Source organism: Thalia democratica, chromosome 6 (genome assembly GCF_965202585.1).
Source record: "Thalia democratica chromosome 6, ktThaDemo2.hap1.1, whole genome shotgun sequence".
NCBI classification, from domain to species: Eukaryota; Metazoa; Chordata; class Thaliacea; order Salpida; family Salpidae; genus Thalia; species Thalia democratica.
In genome coordinates this window covers 2,710,842-2,735,285 of record NC_139170.1, presented here as the reverse complement: position 1 = coordinate 2,735,285, position 24,444 = coordinate 2,710,842, and positions in this window count along the sequence as shown.

Below are 24,444 nucleotides of genomic sequence, written 5' to 3'. Positions count from 1 at the left end.
AGTAAACGCAGAAGTTTTTATTGACTTTTGTCTGCTAAATTGTGCATAAATATTGACGAATTATCAAAACTATAAGTTGTCAGTATTTATAGTTATCGTATACCGAAAAGAAAAGCTTATACAACACGTAAATTAAACACTTGAATACTATTTGAATGAAACAATGTCGTCTAAGATATTTTCCAATTTTAGCACAATCACTATTAAAAAAGTCTTTTTTTACAAGGACGCATAGTATCAAAACAAGGTGGCATAAAAAAATTATAGAACTAGTTAAATTTTGACATCGATAAATTTAAATTGATTAGTTTCGAAAACAAATAAGAAAGTTTGCTCGTATAAAACTAAAAAATCTAGTGTAAGTTGGTAAGTAAACTAGTTTAAACTCGGCAATTAAATATTTACTGACAAATTAACTAAAAAGTATTTAACAAAATAACATATAGGTCTTAAAGAAATAGTCTTATTCAATTTAAAGTAGAAGTTAATTTGTATATTGTGATAAAATAACTGTTAATATCTATATAAGTAATTGATAATTCAAAACTTCTAAAGTTCTTAATAATTTTCCTAAATACTTTTGTTAATAAAGAAAATGCTTTAAAAAAACAAGTTTAATAATAAAAATCTATTCGAGAAAAACCAGGTAAAAAGGTTTAATTTACATGAACTTAAGTTGCTTAAAGATAACTAAACATAATAACTATAAACTATATTGTTATATTTCTATTTTTATTCTTGTTTTTGCTGTTTAAACAAATGTTGTTTTTATCTGAACAATTGTTTTGGATTTCTAAAATAAAAACAATAGTATTTGTAAATGGCATATAAACTTTCTCACAGGTTACAAACTTATAAATTTTTTACTAATATAAAGTACTAATAACTATCTATAACAAAAGATTAATTGTACCAAGTTCTTTGAAAGATAATTGGTTTACTTTTTAAGTTGGCAATAAAATGTAATCGTCCATATATAGTTTAAATTTAAAAAACGTTTATCAAAAAAATGTTTCACTCGACGAGATAGATAAATTTTGTCAGTTTTAACATATCTTACATGTTATGCTGAAAATTCAAAACATAACTTAAAACGCTGTGAAAATAATCCATGAATTTTTGCAAAAAAAAACAAATATAATTTTGATATAGTTATTACTTGTTATTAGTTAATGTGTACAAGTTTCAAACAAAACTCAAAGTTTTTCACGAGTTTTGAAGTTTTGAAATAGATACTATGTTTAAAATCTTACTTTTTGAAAAAACATTGAAAAGCAAGATTAAATTAACTTTATGTGCATTACACAAATAAAACTTGTTGAAAGTTAGTTTTTGAAGAATTATAACAACTTTTAAAACTTAGTATTAATCAGTTATTTAAAATGCACAAAACTTAGTTTTAAAGTTTTTATCACTTTGTAATAAAAATTCAAGTACTAAAAATAAGAGTTAATCTTACATTATTAATATATAACATTATTTCTAAAACCTTTACAGAAATTTTGTCTATCAAAATCCTCATTAATACAACTTGAACTCTAAGAATTAAAATTAAAATACAATTGATAAGAAAAATATACTACTCTATTTGTTTAAGTTCTTTAATTACGAAAATTCATTAAGGTTTTCTGCGTAGTACTAAATATATTAATAATTAACTTTTTTGTATATTTTTACAAACTATGGCCCTTTTTAAATATTGACAACTACTATAATTATTTTGAGTCTATTTTGTGTTTTTGCTATTTGCTTTGTCTCATTAAAAAAACTTTATAATGTTTAAGTATTTTTCAGCTGATATAATAAATCAATTATTTTTCTTAACTTGAGTTAGTTATTTTAATAATATTCTAAGTTTTATTCTTATAATTTCAAAAGTTTATGTACATAAACTATTTTGAAAAAGAAAAAACTAACTGTCTAACTAAAGATTCATTTATTATTCTAGTTTTATTAAAACAGTTGAAAAGTAAAACCTCATACAAAATTTTTACAACAAAAATGTTTATACTTATTTTGTCTAAATTTTTTTTTGGACGAATTTTCTCACAGATTAGTTTTGTAAAACTTATTTTGCTTGAGAATTTTCAGTGGGTTAAATTTAGTATATGAAGGAGTTCATATTGCACGTGTTACATACAAGTTTATTTCTATGTATTATACAAACTTAGTTGATGAACTTAAATTTCACAAAAACTTAAACTGCAAGGTAAAAATAATTTTTTATTTTAAGTTTTAAAAAATTACTGATGCTTAATTTGAACCGTACGTTTTAACCGTGATAATAAAAAATTGAAGTAATTTTTATTGCATTAGCGTTGAAGTTTTATAAACATAAGTTTACTAAACTTACAGCTGAAAAAAAACTTAGCTTAAATTTAACAAAGGTTTTAAATACAAACTGCAAAAATCAATTTATTAGTATTTTGCAGAATAACTTTTAAATAGGTTTTTCTGTTTTAAAAGTAAAGTATTTTTTTTAAATTACGCAGCTTGCTAATAAGTCCGGTCTATGAAAAAAAATTCTAGTAAATCTTACCCGCCGACTACAAACTTTTTTATGGTTGCATGTTAAATAACTACTTTGATAAGTTTGAATATAGTTGATAGCTTTTACTCTTGAAAATATTTCTGTAAACATACTTTAAAGACTATGATTGTAATTTCCACAAAAATAGCTTTTTCTAATTAATAGCTATTGTTTAATGAAAGCCAAGGTACTAAATAGATTTTTTCTGTAATAAACTAATTGTTTAATCGTTAACTTAAAAGTGAATATTAATTAATAGTTAACTTAATGTAAATAAAGTAAAATTTATGGTTACTTACTTGTAAATAAAGGTTTCCTATAGTATACTAAAACATAAAGAATCATAAAACAAAAGAAAACCTTAAACTTTTAAAGCGTTGTATTTCTTACTCAATTTTATTTTATTTGTAAAAGTTATTTTATACTCTTACCATAAAAAACTTTACCGTCTTATATTCTAAAGACATGTGTTATAACTTGTTTTTTCGCAAGAGTTTTAAAAAGTTTACCAATAGTTGAAGATAGTTTTGATTTCTTTATAACTGATTAACAAGTTTCAACAAGTTTGTAATTGTTTGAATGTTGAAATTAGCAGAAAAATAATTAAGCTGTTTAAACAAAATGTTAAGCATTATTTCGTAGCTAATCACATCAGTTATTTAACTTAAAACTAAAGTTTAATTGACATTTCTAAACAATCTATTTGAAAAATAATGAAACATTTTTATTTTTATACGCTAGTTTTGAGTTTTGAATACTTTTAATAGAACCATTTTTCAGAAGCTTGGATAAGCGTAATAATAATATAATAATTTTGTTTACAGAATGTTTCAAATAAAAAAGTTACAATTAATTAAGAAAAAATAAAGCAGCACCTTTTTTAAGCGGAATGTTAGAACATACAGAAAAAGTAAACACTTTTATAAAAACTTTAGTAGAAAACTTAAAAACAAATGTATTTTAGTGCGTTAAACTTGTAAAAGTTTTTACACACTTTTTAGAACTTTATAAAAACATTTAACGTTTAAAGTAACCATTTAGAATCGTTGTAATGTTATTTTGAGTTTCTTGGCAACAAAAATGAATAAGTTTGGCATTATGGTGTAAGGGTTTGCTAAACCTCTGGGTTGAAACGTTGTAGGATCAAAACCTAATAGTACATATTACAAATTTACACATTCAAAACAAATTGAATCCATTTTGGAAACAAAACGACTAGAAAGTTTCAGAAGAGTACATAGATTACGAGAACAACGCTTCCAACAAGAGTTGTAAACAAACTCCTCCATGAAAAACTTTCCGCTCCGTTGCACAAATCTTCATCACACTCCGAGTAAGATGACTCCTTTTTTGTGACACCCATAATTTCCAGAGTTTTCTTCAAATCACTGCCACAACCCTTGTACGTGTACTCCTCTCCATCTTTGTGGTACTTGCTGGATACGCAATGGTCTGAGTGGAAGATGAGCTTGGGTATAATGTGGTCACACGGTAGCAACGGTGGGCAAGTGATGCAGTTCTTCACCGTGGGTTGACAGACTTTTGAGTTGCAAGAGTAGCATTTCAAGTTGTAACTAACATTGAACGTACAAAAAAGAACAAGTAAAAGTAGAAAGATTTTAATTACTGCCATCTGTAAAATAAGAAAAAAAAGTTAAACAGTTTTAGGTACAAATGTTAACTTAAACTTAACTTTAAACTCTTTTTACAACTAACACAGTATTATTCCATATATTACGTTACTATTTAAAAAAAGTTTATGTCGTAAATCTTAATTTTACAACAAAAGAAAAGTATAAGTTTTGTATAATCAACCTTTATTTGTTAGCTAAAGTATCAGTGGTAAGGTTTAAACAAAGTTTTTTAGTTTTCTTTTTATGTGAGTGGAGTTTACAGATAAAAAATCATTTTTAAAACAATATCATAAAAGTACTCTATTAGTTGCTTAGAAATATTAGTGTTTTATTAACACTACAAAAGTATCCAAAAAATAGTTTTCAAGTTTGTTATAATCATTTATAAAGTTTAGGTACAGAGATTGTTTAGATTGTAACTTTAATTTTGTAGCACACTAATAGTAGTTATAGCTACTAATTTCATCAAAGCACCAAACAAAAATTAACTAGTTGATTTAAAATAAAAGCAAGTCAATAAAAAAAATATTTTACAAGTTTAAGCGCTAGTAAAGTATTTGTAAAAAAAGTTTTACCTGATTTCTAAATAATAGTGTCTAAAAACTTATGAGCAGTCTGTTCTTTAAGAAATAAAGTTAAGTATAAGTATCTAAAAATTGTTTTTTTTTTAATTTTTTCTTACTTTAACTGCTTTTAATTATACCTTTAAGTTTAAACTAAGCATTGTATAAGGTTTATTTAAATAGGTTGTTGCCTAACCAATACAATTTACAGTACTAACGATTTCATTTTAGTTTTAAACTAATTGCAATAAATACCATCTGTAACTGAATAATTAATTATTTTTAAATGTTTTCCCATACACCATCTTTAAACTATTTTACTTAAATAACTTTCTTTATTAAATACACTACAAAATATCATATAAAAAAGTTTATATGAAAAAAGAGAACTTTAGTTAAATGAAGCAACAAATGAACTTTTAAAAAAATACTCTAACAATTTTTGCATAAGTCAATCAAGTTTAATTATATGATATTCGTTTTGTATATAAGACCATTTATGTTTTTGGTCACAAGTTTAAACGGAAGAAAAATACATATGAACAAACTGTTAACCTAGGTTCAGCTTTCATTTGACCTTAAAAGTAAAATATTTATTTAAAACTGTAACAAACTTAATGAACTATGAAAATACTCAATTAATAGTTTGAACTTTTTTAAATTTATGTTTTTGATTTTAAAAACACAAACTCTATATATCTTTTAAAAAAGTATAGTATCTGAAAATAAAATTCTGAACTTATAAGTTATAAGATAGATTACTTTTTTTCTGAGGCATAACTTCACTAGTTTACTGTTAAGGACGAAAACTCTATAACAAAACAATTAAGCCATTTACACAAGTAATGTTTCGTAAACAATGTTAGTACTGTATTTTTTTTTTAATTATAAAAATAAAATAATCTTTTTTATGAGATTTAGTACGACTTAACTTCTTCAAAAACTATAGTATGGAATAAAAAATTATGCAACTTTTAATCAATAAAAATAAAAATATATATTAAATTTATTGTAAAAATTTAAGCAATAACAACAGTTTTAAAAAGTAGTTTATTTTTAACTTAAAGAATTTATTGTTAAGAAACTCAAAAATTGATGAATCAAAAGTAAGTTAAGTGTTTCTAAACTAAAAATTGGTTTTCCGTTTATCTTTTTTAATTTATTTTTTTACTAGATTTTAAATTTTTATAAAGACTACTCTAAGGTTATCCTAAGGAAATCGTCAATAGACTGCTAAAATCTTAATAATTTGAAATCAATAAGGATTATTTTAATTAAAATTTAGATAAAAAACCTGCAAAATAAATTAAAAACAAAGTATCAACTAAATGTAAAAGAGTAATTTTCTATGAAATGTTCATTTAAAAAACATAACTTTTGTCTTTCTTGCCTAGTTCAATGTTAGTAAAGCAATAAAACTATAATTGTAAATAACACAAAGCTAAAAATAATAAAAGATTATTTAAAGTAAAAGTGTTTGTAAACAGAAACGTTTTAAATTAAAAAACATGTTTGATTATTGTTACGTTGCTCAAGTTTAAACAACAATAGAATTGGTCTTGTATTTAACAACTTTTATGTTTATGTTCACAGGACAAAAGTAAATAAAATACATATAACGAAGTTATAAACTATGGTTTTGTTTTTATTAAATAGTATGAGCTAAAAACACGGCAATAATGTTTACAAGCTTTACGACATATTAAACTCCTTTAATGTTATTTTGTTTCGCTTATGTATATTATATGTACTTAGGAAAGCTATACTTCAAACACCTTTTCTGCACCTTAGATGACTTATTTTATAAAAAAGTGTATTTTTAGGAATTTACTTTAATTTGACTCATATAACACTTGTGTTTCGGACTAGAATACTTTGACAAAATTACTTAAGTAACAACCACTGTGTAAAACCAAACACAATAACAATAATAATTAATTGACGATCAATACTATATGATAAAAACCTAACAAAAATAGTATATAAACGCATTTTTATTCATAAGGCTTGTACGAATGAATTTATAAAAAGTTCAATCTGTTTAAAAAACTAAACTTTAATCGAGTAACATTTATATTTAGTATATCAATAGCTATAAATGTATAAGTTATATCAATTTCCAAGAAAACCAAAAAATATAAGTTATATTTTAAGTTAAAGGACTACAAAAGGTTTAATTTCTGTAGATTTTTCATAAGTTTTAGTTAGATAAACTTTAAAGCAAACAGTTTTGATACACAAAAACAAGTTCCACCAATAGTTTAGATTAAAACTTATATGAAAAACTTTATAGTTGCTTGAGTATATTTTTTTGAACTTATTACAGCATTAGGCTTTACCCTAACAGTTATAAGCTCTTTAAAATCTTATATAGATTAGATATCGTTTCGAATAAAAGTTCTAATGGTCTTTTGTCACTTAGTGAATCCTTGTATTGATATAAGTTCTTAAAAAATAAACGTTATTATATTTTATTATTTTATTTTACATTGGATACTCTAACAGTTAGCTAAAAGAATCAAAATTTTATTAAACTTATTCTGAACATTAATTCTTGCGTCTGCATCCTTTTAAAACCGCGTGAAATTTTTCAATAAAAAGTTGCTCGTGAACTGTACTTAATTAATCAATCTGTAGTAATCAATAAAATAAAACTTTATATTAATGACAATTTTGATGAAATATGCAATAATAAAGCACTAGTAGTTATAATTTATTTAAAAAAGAACCTATTTGTAAGTTTTTACCACTTTTTGTTCCTTAATTATAATAAAAACTAATTCTAAGTTGGAAAGCACATCGCAGGCAAAAGTTTGTTTTACGAACTGCAATTTACCGACCCATAGTCTAATAAAACTTTGATATTTAAGTTAAAACTTCTTTTAATTATCAAATTTTAAGGCTGGTGATATCATAACTTGTTTGTTTTTAAGTTATAAAATTAATTTACGCAAACAAAAATGTGTTCGTAAAATTTAATAAGTTTAACATCTAGTTAATCGCTTTTATATAAGTTTTAAACTTTTATTTTTTGTTTTATAAGTGTTCAATAAATGTTTTGTTTTAACACTTTTATATAGTCATTTTTAAATCTTAAATTTAATTATATTATTATATTAATATTAGTTCAATCCTTTTATTTTTAAAAACTAGTACCAATTTTACCTAAATATACTCTGATATGCTTGAATTTTCGAATATGCAACATTTTTGTTTTTGTTTATATTCATCACGCATGAATAAGTTTTTAAACAACAGTATAACTAACTAACATTGTTATATGCAGTTTCATATTTTATTTTTGCTTGAAAAGGTCGCAATCTCTTGCCACCGAAACCGGTCGCGAATAAAATATAAAATTTGCATAAATCTATTTAAATCTTAAATTTAAAAAATAAGAGTGAACTTTTAAATTATATAGTTTTCATTCAGCACATTCACTTTACTTTTCTTTATTTTTTAGCAATTAATTCAGCAACGTAAAATTTCAATTAGTTTTAAATTTTAAATTGTTAACAATAAACGTATTTTGAAGAACTAAAACAATTTTTGAACTTATTAAAACTTAAGAAAAAAACTTCAGACTTTATAATAAGTTAAACGACAAGTTTAAGTAAAATTTTAATTGCTTTTTCGAAATTATATAGTTTCAAATAAAAATAAATAAATCCAGCGAAGTTTACTTCTCAATAGTGCGTACATTTCAACTGAAACACTTTTATTTTGTATTTTTTCGGCATGTGCGCTTTGTTTATTGTTTAAAGTTTAATTAAAACTCATTATGTGCTTTCACATGCTTCTTACATAAGTACATAAGTTAATGATGTTGAAGTATTCGAATAATTCTTGATTCGGTAAATTATCAGACCAATAATAGCCATCAACGTTTGATAAAAAAACAGCAGATAAAGCTTTCTTGTAATTAAAGTTGACGAATTTTCTCTTTTATCTAAAGTATTCGAAAAAAACATGACTCTTAAATATATTTTTTTTAATCCGCCCAGGAAAACATTTAAAACAAATCTTACTCGCAACTTTAGAACCAAGATAAAAATGATCAACTAACATTCTAAAAAATAAACTAACACATTTTGATACATAAAAAAAAAGTTTATGTATTTATTGTTATGTACTTTAGATTCGCACATTTATCATACAATTTTATATTTGCTAGATATACTTTAAATAATCATGGCCATATCAAAAAATTGTGAACTAAAGCTTTAAAAACAAATACCTTTTATAACTATTAACAGTATGTAACTCAATGTAATGATCAAAAATTTTCATTTATAATTTTAATTAATATGCATATTTTCCTGGATAATAAAAAATAGTGTAAAGTTTTGAAAATTAGTTATTGTCATATATTAATGTTTGATATCTTATTTAAACATTTTTTATCGGTTTTTATCAATATTTTGTTTTATATCTTTAATTTTAATTATATTAAGAATAACTGACTGTGTACTTTTATACATAGTAAAATTAAGTTAAAGTTACTAAATATGTAAACTCTAAAACAGCGGTAACAAAAACATTAAAAATTAAAAAAAAAAAATTACAAATAACTATTTTTTTTACTTTTAAATAAATAACTTTAGTTTTTAATTGTAAACCTTAAACATAAAATAAATATTAAATATTTTCTAAACTATAAATTTTAAAAACAACATAACTGAACTTATTAATAAAAGAAAAGCAAAACTAAAAATTAATTGAAAAACAAAAGTCTTCAGACAACTTATATTTTTACACAAAGTTTAGTTACAATAAAACTTCGACATTGTCAAAATTGTTTTCATATTCATACTTGTTTAAAAAGCGTTCAGAGTTGTGCAAATACATTGAGTACTAAAACAATACCAATAACAATAACTGTAAGTATTTTGGTTTTTAGAATACTTGCCGAACTATTACTTGAAGTAGTTTTCAATGTATAGTTTGATTTATTGTTTTTATGATATGAACTAGTGTAGTTTTTTACTCCATTGCACAAATCTTCCTTGCATTCCGAGTAAAAAGAATCACTCAACTTTGAATAAACTTTCTGTAAATCACTACCACAGCCCCTAAAGGTATATTCTTCACCATCAAGACGATGTCTCCTAGATACGCAATGGTCCTTGTGGAAGATCATTCTGGCTATGACGTGGTTACATGGTAATTTTGGTGGGCAGAGATTACATTTTACCACTTTAAGTGTGCAGTGTTTAGCTTCGCAAGAATAACATTTCAGGTTGTAGCCAACATTAAATGCATTAAAAAGTACAAATAAAAGTAAAATGTGTTTAGTTGTTGCCATCTGTAAATTGATAAATAATTTTATGAACAGCTTTTTTGAAAGTTACCAATAATTAAATGAAACTTAATTTTAAGCATTACTTACTTTTAATAATATGTTACAATAATGTTATATCCTTAGTTTTGCATTTTATAAATTTTAAACAAAATCCACGATTGTACAGCACTTAATAGTTTATTGTAGAAAAATTTTGTATAATAACAAAAAGTAGTAAAGTGTTTAAAATTTTAATTGTAATCTTTTTTACTGTTTATTTTACATATGTAAATTATAATAAGCTTTAGCTTAAAAACAATCCTATACCAGTATTTTATCATAGTTGTTAATTTAAAAAGATTATAAACATTAAAACACTTTCCAAACGTACTTTTAGTATTTTTTAAAGTTAAGAATAACACAAATGCATTTATTGTTATAGAAGTTAAGTTAAAGTTCTTCCTATTATAAAAAAACTTTTATGTTTATATTTAAGTTTTTTATTACCGTACAAAGTGCTAATAACCCACTTTCTAAAGACAACACTACTTTAGCAATAAGTTAGCTGACTAATACAATAAAGAATGTTTAATAACAACAAATTACTGTTGACTAAATTTAAGCACAGATAAAGAATTTATAAAAGTAAATTTTTGTTGGCAAACTAATTAGGTTTTAAAAAGTTAGAAAGTTTTTTCATTCTAGAAATAGAGGTAAGTACAAATGTGTGAGTAAAAAAAGTACTTATAAAAAGCAAATACATACATTATTTTTAGCAACTTAAACTCAGTGGCTTAAAAATTAAATTAAAATTCCTCTATTTTTTTGTAGAAAGGTTTGCGGTATTTATAATATTAATAATTTTGTTTTAACTTTTAATTTGAAGCAATAAAGCTTTAGGAAGAAAATATACAAAAGATTTTAAAAAAACATTTTTTTGTTAAGCATTTGTCTACTCAGCATGATATTGTACTTTAATGTTTGACTAACTTTCGTTCTTAAATATAATCTACAAAATTTGACCAGAAAAACATTAATTTAAAAAAGGAGAATATAACTTTAATGAACCAAATTTCTTTTAAAAAATAGAAGTTAAATGTAAGCTTTTAGTCACATGTTTTTTGATTGTATTAAAAGTCGATCAAGTTTAAATTGCAAAAATTTTTGTTTTGTATCTAACATCTTTTATGTTTTTTTTGTTACATTTTAAAAGGAAATGAAAATAAATAAAACAATGTTAAAAACTTGGTTTGTATTCTCAATCAACCTTACAAAGTAAAACAGTAATATAAGTTATGGTTTCTTAACATGATTTTTATAAAATCCCACTTGGCAGAGCTTACTTAAAAAACCATAACCCCTTTATTAGTTTATTACAAATTTACTCTTTTGCTACTTTAATTATTTACACCCTCTTTCAAAATAGAGTTTTAATTTTAATTTACCAATGTAGCTTCTTAACTCTTATTTGTTCAATGTATATGTTGAGAATTTTTAGAGAACAAAATATTTATATAGAGATTACAATCATCGTAATTTGAATTGTCATGTAGCCGTGTAAGATAATTTATTTGTTTAAAAAATATTCCGAAGTAAACTTAATGTGGACTCAAATATTATTACTGTAAAATTTCCTTTTCGAATTAATTACCTAGACTTACTATATCCAAAACAATTAGTTTTCTTATTTAGTTTTTGAAGAATACTTATGCTCTTCTTTTTTTTTTTTTGAAAATGAAATAATATGTTAGAATAATATATTTTTGAATAGAAAATCTAGTAAATATCAAGTTATAAAATAATGCTTTTTTTTAAGTAAATGTTTTATACTTTATTTCACTCGAGAAATATAAATGTGAAAGTAAGAATACTGTTGTATAGAATCGAGAATTAAAAAGCTTTTGAATCATTTTTCATTTTTACTGCAAAATTATAAAAATAAAACTTATAGGTTGCTTTTTCTTGAAAATATCAAAAGTAAGTACAATGTTCCTGGATTTAAAAAACTCTCTTGTTTTAGCTGCTTATCCTGACTGCTCAAAATAAATAAATAAAACTACTTTTCAGATCTCCTTAAAACCGTCACAGTTTTTAATAAAATGAAATCAATAAGTCTTGTTCGTTAAAACTTTCAGAAATAGTTAAACATTTCAATAAAATTGAAACATATCTATATAAAATATTGATAAATATTAAAAAAATCGAAATACCAGTAGTTGAATGTTAAAAGTGCTTATCTACATAACTTTTATCTAACTAACATAGCATATAACTTTCTTGTCTATTTAAACTTAGATTCTAATTATATCTAAGTCGTTCAAGTTTAAATAACAACGTTATTTGTTTTGTTTTAACATATTCTATGTTTATATTCACAGGACAAAAGTAAATAAAATAGAATAACATAGTTATTAGCTTTTGTTTTATTTTTAACCGATAGTACAAACTAAAAACACAATGAGTGTTTACAATCATATGAATTATCAAGCTGCTTTATTGATATTTTTTTCAGCTTAAGTATTATACTTAGAAAAACATACTTCAAACAATTTTTATTTTATGTGACTTTAAAAATTTTTGCCTTGCAAAAAAAGTTAATTTCTAAGGTATAATTAAATTATATCATATACTATCAGCTAAAATATTTTTTTTCTAGTTTGTTACTTTGCTAAACTCAACGTACTACTAATTCAAGAGTTTTATTGAAACTAACGATGTAAATAAAGTATTATGATATTTACACAGCTAGTTTTTTACGACGAAAGTTCTGTTCATTGTATAGATTATAAAAATTATAATAAAAATTAAAAACATTTGTTGAACAAAAAAACGGCAAAAAAACATTTTATTCATAAAGCTTATTTAAATTAAACTATCAAGTAATAAAACTTGTTTGGAAAAGTAAACCTAAATGAATTAACTGATAAAAAATAACAAAAAAATGAAAGAGTAAAACTAAATTTACTAAACTTAAATATTAGAAACTAGTATAAAGCCTTATTGGAGGTTTTAAACTTTTGAAGATTTGTAAGTTAATTTTTCTGATCTTATTCTTATTAAAGCAAGCAGTTTTGATTCACCATTAACCTGTATTACATGTTATACACTAAAACTTATATGTAACGTTTTATACTCATTTATTGTTTATTTTTCTTATTACAGTAGCCGATTTCACTCAAGGGACTCATAAATTTTATTAATTTATATAAAATTTAAATTAGAATTAGTTTGAATGATATTAATGTCATTTTGGTGAAATGTGGTTTTGTAATAAGTTCAGAAAAAACATGAGTTTTTGTTGTCTCCTTATATTTCTAAAAGACTTTTTAATTGTATAATATTTCTAGAAAAGCTTACTTAACCAGTCAGCTGTCAAATTTACAAGAGCGTACAAAGTTGTACGAAGGAACAAAATTGCACGATGAAACTTTTGCACGGGTTGAATTTAATTTTTTCTTTATAGTTTTTTTATTAAAGTATTTTTATTTATTTATTAGTATTTCTTATTATCACTGTTAGCCCCAACCCTTACCCTCGGTCGGTAACTTTTTTTTACGAACAAACTTTTACTTTTATAACTTTTTTTCTAAATATTTATTTTTCATTATTTTTTTTACCACCACTATTACCCCTAACCCTTACCCTCGGTCGGTAGCTTTTTTTTTCTTTATAACTAATTTTTTTTTTTTTGATTTTTGTTATTACTGTCACTGTTACTTTTAACCCTAACCCTCGGTTAGTAATTTTTTTTGTTTTTTTATTAAGTTAATTTTTTTTTTCTTTTTTATATTGTCAATTAGTTTTTTTTTTACTCTCGTGCAAAATTGTAACTCAATCAAAATTTACCCTTGGTGCAAATTTGTCTTCGTGCAATTTTATCTCCTCGTTCAATTTTGTCCCCTCGTGCAAATTTGTCTTCGTGCAGTTTATTCCCCTCGTGCAATTTAGTAACCTCGTGCAAGTTTGTCCTCGTGCAATTTAGTAACCTCGTGCAAGTTTGTCTTCGTGCAATTTAGTAACCTCGTGCAAGTTTGTCCTCGTGCAATTTAGTAACCTCGTGCAAGTTTGTCCTCGTGCAATTTAGTAACCTCGTGCAAGTTTGTCTTCGTGAATTTAGTAACCTCGTGCAAGTTTGTCCTCGTGCAATTTAGTAACCTCGTGCAAGTTTGTCCTCGTGCAATTTAGTAACCTCGTGCAAGTTTGTCCTCGTGCAATTTAGTAACCTCGTGCAAGTTTGTCCTCGTGCAATTTAGTAACCTCGTGCAAGTTTGTCCTCGTGCAATTTAGTAACCTCGTGCAAGTTTGTCTTCGTGCAATTTAGTAACCTCGTGCAAGTTTGTCTTCGTGCAATTTAGTAACCTCGTGCAAGTTTGTCTTCGTGCAATTTAGACGTTTTACTAATCGATTTTTAATTGCTCATTAGTTAAACTATTTTTTGCTACTTTGTATTACTTTTCTAAAGTAATAACACTTCTCGAAGGTATAGTCAATAAACCTAACTATAATTTGTTTAATAGTGTTTATATCTCAACATACTATAGTAAAGTTTAAGCAGAAGTTTCATTTATTGTATTTAAAAATACAAAATGTCTTTTTATACCTACTAATTGATAACTGATTATCTTGATTTAAAAAAAAATTAAACATTTTCATTGTGTTTTGAAAGGACAACTAAGTTTAATTTAAAGTATTTTGTGTATGAAATAATTTTTTTATTAATTTGTAAGATGTAAAAAAGTTAAGAAACTTGTTTGACTTTACATATAAGAAAAATGTTGTTGTTTTTATCAAAATACCAAAACAGCTATTAAAAAACAATATTTGTTTAAGTTTTCGTTTTACTGTTTAATAACCTTGAGTTTATTCAAGTTCAAACTTTTAATTTTAGTTTTTTTATATTCCCTACTATACCACAATTCAAGAACTTATTAGAAGTACTTTTAATGTGGTTTTTATCTTATAACACATCATGACCTTGTATTTAATTTGAACAGCTGAACGAAATTTATAAAGTTTAATATTAAGCTATACAAACATGTGAAAAGTACAAAATATTTACACTTGGAAGTTTTTGCTAAAGTACTTTAAATTTTGGGTCACTGAGCAGACGGAAAAATTTATTAGGTTATAAGTTTTTAAAAGGTACGGTACAAACAAACTAAAAAGTTCAATTCAAAAGCATACAATATTTACCACGAGCTTTTGATTTAAAAGCTAAACAATTAGAGTTTTAGAACTAAACAAATAGGTTTTTTTGTACAATTATATAAATAAAGATAAATATTTAACTTCATATAAGCAACAACGAGTCTATTTTAAATTCTCGTTAACCCTTTAAAATAACTGCTTTATTTTACATAAGTTAGTACAAACTGTTTATACTAAAAAAATCTATTAAGACGAATACTTGAAAAGTAAGTAATTTTGCAAAAACATTGTAAAGTTTTTGTACGAAATAGATACATTTTTTTACTAACATGTTTAAGTCATTAAAAATACATAACTTTTTCAAAAGGTCAACATACATTCCGTCTATGAAATTACCAATTAAGTAGAACTTAAACTATAACAACCAAACAGCAAAAGAAAAAAAAACTTAAATAAACTCTAGATATAAATTATGTAAAACAAATATTATTTCGTTTGTTTTTTACTTTCCAGTTACAAAAGTTTTTAAGTTCATCTTAATTCGTTGCTTAATATAACAAGTGTGTTTGTTAAAAAAATATAGTTATTTTATACGTCTTAACAAGCTATGGCGTCTTATTAATTGTCAAAAACTGACTTGTAAAATTAATTTGATTACTTTATTTATATACAATTAAAATCTTTAATAGTTTAAACTGCAAAATATGTGTCATATAAAGTTTAAAAGTATAATTGATACTAAGTTTTTATCGTACCATCAGTACAATTTTAATTTGATCAAATTGTATTATATATATATGTAAGCTTCTTAAACTCAACTGTTGTTTATCAAACTCGAAGTTTAAATATAATATTATTTTTTCTCGTTTTTGAAACAAATATTTTTCAATATCAGTTAGATAAGAGACGGACAATATATGGCTGTCAACAAAAATATCTAGCCCGCAACGTATTTTGAAACTTAAAAACATATTTTACAAACCAATTAAAATCTAGAAACAATTTTTTTTTGGAAAAGGATTTTGATTTAAAACTTGTTACATATTAGTCCTAATTAAGTTTTTTTTGGGCAAAATTATTTATAAAACGCTTAACTGTTTTAAAGTACAGTTGTTCAAATAACGCGGCTTGCTAAGACCTTTTTTAGTTAGTCCGTTGAACAAAAAACATTTTCTCTAATCTGCCGGAATACTTCAAGTTTTTAAAAACAATCTTACTGTATAGTTTGTTTTTCTCGTTAAGATGAATTGTTTGAACGTTAATCTAAAACTAAGTACCAAATATGTCTAATAAAATAAGGTTGTAAGTATCGTTTATGTTGCTGATGAACCATTTAGGTAAAATAATAATAAATTCTAAAAAAACAAATGTTTTTGTTATGTCCATATTGTTTTATTATGACTGTGTTGAAAACTTTATTTTTTTTTCAAAGAAAATAAGGCAAATTTTAAATCATTGATTATTAGAAACTTTTTACTAACTAAAAATTTAGATATTTTTCATAAAGCCGTTTAAATTTAAATTTTATATTTTTTGACAAGTATTATTATAATGTCTAGTTTAAGTCTTAAATTATACAAAAAATGGGTTATTAGATCATCAAACCACTGTTTATTGCAAGTACTTGAAAAATAGAAGCGTTAAAATAAAGATCTGAAAGCAAAGCGACATTTATTTAAAATTTCAAAAAAATGTTATTATTTTGAAATATGATTATTTTTAAATAACATGTGTTTAGTAAATAAAATAATTTTTTACATCATACTGTTTTTTAAATAGTAATGTTTGTTGAAAACTAGTTAACTAAACGAAATTTATTTAATACTTTGATTTGCTATATTTTATCTGTTTCTGTGACAAGAAAAAGTTTAATAACTACTAGTAAAAAACGATAAAGTTTCAATTATTATAAACAGTTTTTTACTTTAAAACCTCCTAAGTCTTAGAGACTACAGTTTTGATTTAGCCGATCAAAAGTTAGCTTAAGCTCTTTTTACTTGTCTCGATATACATATTTATGTTTTTAAACTTTGTTTACAACTACATATATCAAAAGTGTGCTTTTAATTTTTGATTTAAAAAATAATGCAAGTACGAGTAAACAATTTACTTTGAAGAAAAACAAATATTTGTTTATTTTGTTTTTAACATCATATTTGAGTAGCAGATTTGTTTTGTTAAGCTGTTTCTTCTATAATGATCGAGATAAGCTCAAAACAAAAGTACTTTATATACTTAGCTTAGGTTAACGTATATGCCGTTATGTACTAAAATAGTAACAATAATTTAGTTCAGTTTTGTATTAAAAAAAAATATTATTCTGGAACTTTAATTTACATTTACAATTCAGTTTAGATTAACTAAAATAAAAATACATATGATCACATTTTTGATTTTTTTAACCTAAAACAGACCGATATTAGATTTTATAAAATAAAAACAAATTTTACAGTAATCTTCCATTTATAACCCAGTTAAAGTGTGTTAATCCGTTAACACACAGAAACATATGTTGGTACAATAAAGAGAGATTATTGTATATATATATTTTTTTATTCCAGTGAACTTGTTTCACTAGGATCTTTTATTAACAAATACTTAAATTTATATTTTGAATAGTTATTTTGAAATATATAAATTTTATGATAACTATAACCTAAATTAACTGTTAAGCTTTGTGTAGTTGCACCTAGTTAATTGAAATTAAAAAAATTAGCGTTCTTAAATGTGTGTAAACTATCACATTGATATAATTGCTAGTTTAGATTTTAATTTTTAACTTAAAACGTAGCTATCGAATATTTATTGGTAATAAAATGTCTTTAATTTTGTTATACACAAGCATCATGTAGCATAAAAAACTTTATTTGATCAACAAATAAAGTTTCAAAATAAGTAAATTGAACCGCATAAGTTTTCATTAAACCGGTTTTCTAACTTATTTTATCATTATAATGTCTTCCAAATATACTAATGCTTAATTTTAAAAAGCGAAATGAATTACGGGTATAAAATATAAAAATATGTGATGCGATTTAACAAAAAGAAAGAAATTTTTGCTTAACAACATTTTTTTTTACCACACGAGTAATGTTTTGTTATTATTTATATTACTAAAAGGTACAAAAAAAAAACTTAACACTTGTCTTTTGCAAAAATGTTGATTTTTTTATTCTGACAAGATTGCTCAAGTGTTATCCTAGTTTAAGTTTCAGTATTATTTAGAAAATTAAATCCTACTAAACAATGTTAAACCTATTTTGATCAAAAATCACAATGCTACTTTGAATGTTTTTTTTAAGATAAGTATAAAAGTTGTAGAATTTTAGTAAACTACTTTTTTTTTGAAATTTTTTAACTAAAGTGTTTTAGTAGATTATAAAATATTACTCAAAAGTTTTAATTCTAATACAAAGACTATAAATAAAATTTTAAAATCTTTTTCAACGGAGTGTCTAGTCTACTTAGTTTCTATAAGTTGTACAAAATCAAGTAAATGTCTGGTTTGAAACCATTTTTTATTTGTTTTATACTAAATGCAAAAGATTCTATTAAGCACTCAAGTTTTGATGTTAGTCAAATTTTACCAAAACATAGTATCTTTTAAATCCTTTTACACTTTAATTTAATTTAAAGCTATATAAATTTTGTTATACGTAGAAAAAGAAAAAAAAAACATTTCACTTATAATCATATTTCAATTAAAGTCATATGCTTTTAGCTAAAAATTAAGCAGAAGTACTAATAAAAAATAAACTTTCAAACTCACTTACACTTAATTTTTATTTATAGTCACAAGCTTTACCTTAAACTTTAAAAAATACATTTAAAATATCGTTTCAAGTTTATATTATTACACTTAGGTTTCCTCTTACAATCAAGTGCTTTAGTTAAATAAAAATAAAACTTTAAATAATATAAATAATTGCTTTTAAACTCATTATAAACTGTAAGTGCGTTTGAAATAACATGCTTTCGTTAAAAAAACGAAATAAAATATAAATTTTTATTTTAAATGAACTAATTTATATGAACAAAAACTTTTGAAAACTTGAGTACTTTTGTAATTTTTCAATTAAAAAGCATTGTTGGTTAGTTTTTTATATTCGAAAATTTTGAGTTTATTTTGTTTACAAGTCTACTTATTTAGTACATGTTTTTTATTTTACCATATACAAAACCTAACTGGAACGCACAAAATGAACTAAAACATGTTTATTTTATATCTTTTGATTGAATGAAATTAAAAATTAATTGATGTATAAATAGTTACTTGGATACCATAGGTTTACTAAAACATTGGTTAATTTGTTACTTATCAAAGTAGGTAGTATGAAGTTATATTTATTAAATGATTTCGTTTAGAATATTTTGTATGTTCTATTTATTTTAATACATTGTGAGATAAAAAAGCATACTTTTAAAACAGCACATTTGAAAATAAAATAAACTTTTAAGACTTTAAATAAAAAAGTCACCAAAAGTTTTTTTCAGTTAAAAAGATAAGGAAAGTACTTAAGCTCTCAAAATTTTCTATTCAAATAGATTTAATTAAAATCAAGTTTTTTTTTCCTAACAAAAGTATGTGATTTTAATCGAACTTGAAGTTTATAAAAAGTTTAAAAAGTATTATTTACTTTGTTTCAAGTTTTATTTTTAGTTAATTAAATTTTATGACTTTTAAGAGGAAGTCTAAAAGTAATTTAAGTTTTAAAACTATCTTAAATATATTTTTTAAGCTACAAGCATGTGTCTATAAACAAAACTTAAGTGTAAAGTGAGTTTAAAAAGTTATTTTTATTATTTTTTCTTCTTAATTGAAACTAAAAGCACATGACTTTAGTTAAAGTTTGAATACAAAATGAGCTGTAAAAACTTTCTTTTTTTTTCGTTTCTCGTTTTTTCTGTTTAAGTAAAGCTAAAATCATATGACTTTATATCAAACTTAATATATTTTAGGATGTTTTAATACTAAACTATAGCTAAAAATTTGTTTAACATAAAAATTCAAATGTATAACGTGATCAGATTTTGTGCATTCAGCTAGGCTTAATTTATTAAAGGCAATCACTAAATGCAAACAGTCTTTTTATTTTTGGAAACTTGACAGAAACTTTAATAGCTACAAAACGTTATAGGTTTAAAAAGTATACTAACCGTTTGTTGATTAGAAAAAATCAATTTTTTTTTAAGTTTAATATCCTTTAAAATAGTTTGATTTAAATTAAGTATAAAAAATCTCTAGTTCGCATCTAATCAGGTTTTTATCTGTCTTTTAAAACAAATATTCGGAGTGGCGTTGTCACTTTTCAACATAAAGTTTTTATTTAATTCATGAAGCTTAATCTTAGTTAATTTTTTTAAATGTTTTAAATAATTAATTGAAATACTGCTGAAGCCTCTTAATATAAACAATTGTCTAATAAACCCTGTTCAAAATATTATTATGTAGGTATTATTTTTTAACTCTATATTAAATTTAAACTAAGATTAAGTTTGTCTAATCAAAAAAGCAGAAAAAAAAAACTTTTCAGAAGGTGAAAAGATTTTATTTTTTGTACTATTTAGTAAATTAAATTGTGTTTACAACCAAAAACACCACTCAAGTGATAGAAATAACTTTTTTAAGCAAAATTAACGCTTTTTTAAGTCTTATCACACTTTAATACTTACAACTCATAGCTCTTTTTAAATTAACACTTAGTATAGCTGGTAAAGATGCTATTGATGAAATAATTTAGAAAGCCTAGAACCAATAAACTAATGAAATTATTTTTATTATTAAAATAGTTTTTATGCTGCTCAAATAAAATTTTACATGCTACGTAACTGCTTGTGGATATTAAATTTAACAATGGTTACACTTTATTACCAAAACTTTTTATTAGCAACGCTTATAAATAAAACTTAAAATAAAACTAAACATTTTATTGTATCGATTTCCTTATGATAGTTTACACATCCTTACGAACGTTACTTTTTTGAATTTCATCAAACTATAGGCAATCACAAAACACTTTATAGCTTAATTACATTAAAACTATAAAGTAGCTTAAAACTTTTTACAAAGTACCTACAGTATAAAGTAAGTAACCAAAATATGTAACTGAGTTAAAGGTGTTTTTTTACAGAACAATATGGTAAGTTTTAGATACTTTCTTCTTTTGTTTGTACTTTTAAGTATATTACAAGTTGGCTACAGTTTGAGATGTTACTCGTGCAACATGGATTTTGAGTACAGAGGCTGCCAACAGAGAGTAGTGAACTGTGGCAGCCATGACAACGAGCCGTCCTCAGATTATTCTTGCATCAGTGGTACTTACTGGGCGACTGACGGAGAAGAGTCTTACAGTAGTTTCGTTTTCAAGGGTTGTCAAAATTCGCATGATATTATAAAGGACTTACATATGATTGACAAACGAGCTTGCAGTACGCACCTGTGTAACGATGGTTCAGAATACACACCTCACTATCCCCAAGATCCCGTATACAAGGACACACTTACCGAAGGAAGCTTGAAGTGCTACTCTTGCAACGCAGGTGTCAATTATTTATCAGACTATCGCCGGTGCGAGCCGGAAATAGTGACTTGCGGAAGCGGCGATAGCGGTTCATCTTCTGAATACGCGTGCGTCAGTGGCGTCGTTCGCCGTTTCACAGGTGCTGAAATTGTTATCAAGGGTTGTGAAAATTCGGCGAGAGAACTCGAAGGGCGTTATAAACAATATTGCGTCGAGGACTTGTGTAACAACCGGGAAATATTTGAAAAAGCAGCTACAAAAGAGCCAATTTTTCCAGAACTAAACAGTAGTAAAAGGATCGCTTCTGACATTTTTCTCATTTTCATCACCGGTCTTATGTTCTTGTTTACAACAAATTGTTTTTAAAACTCTGTCTCGTGTAAAAAAAAACTTAACTTATTTTGTGCATGTTTATAATGCTGTAATTATTATTCAAAAACATGTTTTATTTGCATATTCTAGTTTTATAACTACTTCTGCTTCCTTATAAATGCAATAAAAGTTTTTTGACACTTGTAATTCATAAATTTTTATAATGATTAAACTTTATAACATTTATTATAGTTATATTTTTTAAGCTTGTTCTAACAAATAATATAAAGCAGCCAATTAAGTAAAACTTAGTTTAAAAAGTTTACTTTTAAAAAACTGTAATAAATACTTTATTTAAATAATAACTATTAACCTGATAAAGATGGAATTAAACATAGTTTTTTCAAAGTAGTTTTGATTAAATTGTAAAAAGAAATATGGCCTTAATGAGAGTTTAGTTATAAAATTGTTAGAAATAGAATTTTATGTAAACAAGCAACAGAAAAAGATCATAAAAATTAAATAATAGACTAATATAAAATGATTTAATTATAAATATAGTAAGTTTACAAATGTAACGTACTTTAAAAGAATAAAAATATTAAAAGTTTTTCATTTATTTCGTACAATAAGTATGAACTTTTTACTAAATTACTATTTTTTCAAATATTTTTTTTAATAGATATTTTATTTATTCAAATTATACAGTTTACACAAACTTCTGTAAATCAAAGCAGTTATTTGTTAAGTGATAATAATAATTTAAAATAGACTCGTTGTTGCTTGAATGAAGTTAAATGCTTATATTTATAAAGATAATCATACGAAATTCCTATTTTTTAGTTTTAAAACTTTAGTTGTTTAGCTTTTAAATCAAAAACTCATAGTAAGTATTGTATGCCTTTGTAAATTTTTTATAAATTTTTAAGGTGATTTACCGTACTTTTAAAAATTTATTCTAATAACTTTTCCGTCTGGTTAATGACCCAAAATATAAAATACTTTAGCAAAAAATTATAAGTGTAAATATTTTGTACCTTTTGGTATGGTTGTATAGCTTAATACTAAACTTTATGAACTTAATTCAACTATAATACTTCAATAATTCACTACACAACAGACTTTAACTTAAAATTGTTATACTTTAAAAATACAATATAAATTTATAATTTTTTTAAGCAAGTTAATTGATTGTTAATTCGTATGTATAAAAAGAAATTTTTTAATTTCAAATAAAACTCCTGCTTAAACTTCACTGTAGCATATTGAGATACGAACACTATTAAACAAGTGCTAGTTAGTTTTATTGACTATACCTTCCCGAAGTATTATTACTTTAGGAAAGTAACAAAAATTGTTTAACTAATGAGCCATTAAAAATTGTATTTATAGTAAGACTAGGTGAGTATTTTAAATCAAAAAGAAAGTTTACAATAATAACATTTGAGTTCATACAAAGTTCATTTCGGTAAAATTTTAACACAAATAACTTATCTTACACGGCTACATGACAGTTCAAATTACGACAACTGTAATCTGCATAAAAGTTTATTATTCTCTACACTTGAAAAATAAGAGTTAAGCAGCTTCATTGGTTGGTTGTGAATTTAAATTAAACCGCTATTTCAAAAGGGGGCGTTAATAAGTAAGGCAGCAAAAATTTAATTGTAAAATAAGTAATGTTAACTTTAAATTAAGGTCTTAAGGTCTTTTTGTTTATTGAGATTATCTATTGAAATTACAATTACCAATTAAAACTTTTGATCGTTAAATTAAGTTACTGTTAAATATTATAAACCGAATTTTAACAAAAAAAACTTTAGTTTAAAATTTAGTGATTTCGTTTTTAAACATATATTTAGGACGTACAAAGTTAGATACAGCAGAGTTAGTTGTTATAATTTATTTAAGTTTTTCATAAAAACTCACCTACAACTTATGGTTTTTTTTAAGCTTCAACTATTTTCAAACTTAAAGTTTAAAAATTCACATATAAATTTTCGGTTTTCTGAAACAAGACTTGGTTTAACTTACATGTTTACTTTTTTATTGAGTTAGGTTGTTTACTAACCTAATTTAAACAAATCCTAAAACTAAAATGTTATTATTACTAATTTAATTTATTTTTTAATTAAGATTATTAGTAATATTTGCCGACGAACAGTAGTGGTGTAGATGAAATAAAAATTTACTAATTATATTCGATTATATTCGTTTTTCTTAGTATTTGATTAAGTTCAGCAAAGTATTTAAACTATAAAAGCTAATTTATGCTGATATTGTAAATGTAAAAGATAAGAAAACTTATTTTCTAATATATTAAACCATCTAAAACGCATAATAATTGTATGAACTTATGGGTTTTTAAAGTCTAACATTTAAGTTTTACAAAATAACAGTAAAGCAGCTTTAGAACTTGTAAAGTTTGTAAAGATTTACAACATGTTTTTAGTTC